Source organism: Salvelinus alpinus, chromosome 35 (assembly GCF_045679555.1).
Source record: "Salvelinus alpinus chromosome 35, SLU_Salpinus.1, whole genome shotgun sequence".
NCBI lineage: Eukaryota > Metazoa > Chordata > Actinopteri > Salmoniformes > Salmonidae > Salvelinus > Salvelinus alpinus.
This window is the reverse complement of record NC_092120.1, coordinates 23,634,292-23,636,170: the sequence shown is the minus strand read 5'-3', so window position 1 is coordinate 23,636,170 and position 1,879 is coordinate 23,634,292.

Below are 1,879 nucleotides of genomic sequence, written 5' to 3'. Positions count from 1 at the left end.
TTATGCACCATGAAATGATATGGGCAGCGACAATGTAACACTTTTACAACATACAGAAGTGCGCTGGTTTTCAAGGGGAAAAGTATTGACACCTTTTTTGAAATGAGAGATGAGCTTAAAGTTTTCTTTACTGACCATCATTTTTACTTGTCTGTCTGCTTGCACGATGACGAGTATCTCACACGACTGGCCTATCTGGGTGATGTTTTTTCTCACCTGAATGATCTGAATCTAGGATTACAGGGACTCTCCGAACCTATATTCAATGTGCGGGACAAAATTGAGGCTCTTCTCTGTCTGCATTTTCAAGGACAACACACAGGTCTTTCCATCATTGTATGATATTTTTGTGTGCAAATGAACCCAAGCTTACGGACAATGTCAAATGTGATATAGCGAAGCACATGAGTGAGTTGGGTGCGCAATTACGCAGGCACTTTCCCGAAGCGGTTGACACAAACAACTGGATTCGTTATCCATTTCATGCCCTGCCTCCAGTTCACTTACCAATATCTGAACAAGAGAGCCTCATCGAAATTGCAACAAGCGGTTCTGTGAAAATGTAATTTAAATCAGAAGCCACTGTCAGATTTCTGGATTGGGCTGTGCTCAGAGTATCCTGCCTTGGCAAATCGAGCTGTTAAGACACCGATGCCCTTTGCAACCACGTACCTATGCGAGAGTCGATTCTCGGCCCTCACTAGCATGATACTAAATACAGGCACAGACTGTGTGTGGAAAATGACACTCTCTCCAATACAACCCAACATTGCAGAGTTATGTGCATTCTTTCAAGCACACCTTTCTCATTAACAATTGTTGATGAACAAATAAGGTTTTAAATGTCAGATGGCTAAGTAAAGAGCAAAAGTATTGATTGTTATAATTTGTGCCCTGGTCCTATAAGAGCTCTTTGTCACTTCCCACGAGCCGGGTTGTGACAAACTCACACTCATTCTTATGTTTAATAAATGTATCGTAAAGTGTGTGTGTGGCAGGCTTACAATGATGACAAAGAAACAACATTTGAGAGTGCGCTGACCCTGGTGCTAGAGGGGGTACGCAGCAGGAGGTTGAATGTTTGAACTATAAAACGTTTGGGAACCACGGACCGATGTTATTTATATTGTCTCCATTAGGATATCTGTCTCATCCCAGCAATATTCCCACATTTAGCTAATCTCTACCTGCTGTATTATAGGTTCACAAAGTGACACTAAGCATTATCACCTCTCCCGCACCTGGTCTTCTCTATAAATCACTTTTATAGATAGGATTTGTGGGATTCGCCATAATGGGTTAGACTGCCTTCAAATAGATTCCTCTCTCAGTTATTGTCTTTTCAAATTGTGTTTATAGGTTTCGTGCTGCTACAATCAATAAATGGCAATCTATCCAATCCATCATACTGTTAATAGCTGTCTCGTTTGGAGTATTTTTTCAATCATTGACAAAGTAACAACAAAAGCAAGCCAGCCTGCATCCTTCGGCCTATAAAAACCTTCCTTTGCCACAAACACACACACAGAAGGGAAATTGAAAGTCTGCTATTGAACCCCGGCAATATCAGTGCCCATCCGCATCCTCAGAGACACAATAGCTGGAAGTGATTAACAAGGTCTGCGACAGCCATCCCTTCACTGGAAACGCTGCAATTCCTTCCAGAACAACATGCCTCTTTCAAACCAGAGGATGGGCGAGTGACAACTAGAGACTCCTCCTGAAACTATTATGTTCACGGAAAAAGCCGGATACAAAGCCATAAAGCTCGAAAAGGTGGAGTCTCACTTGTGCTCAACTAAGTTGTTTCTGTTCGGAAACAAACAATAGCAGTGAAGTGTTTTTAGGCAGGCAGAGGCATTTGTACTCGCATCAAATA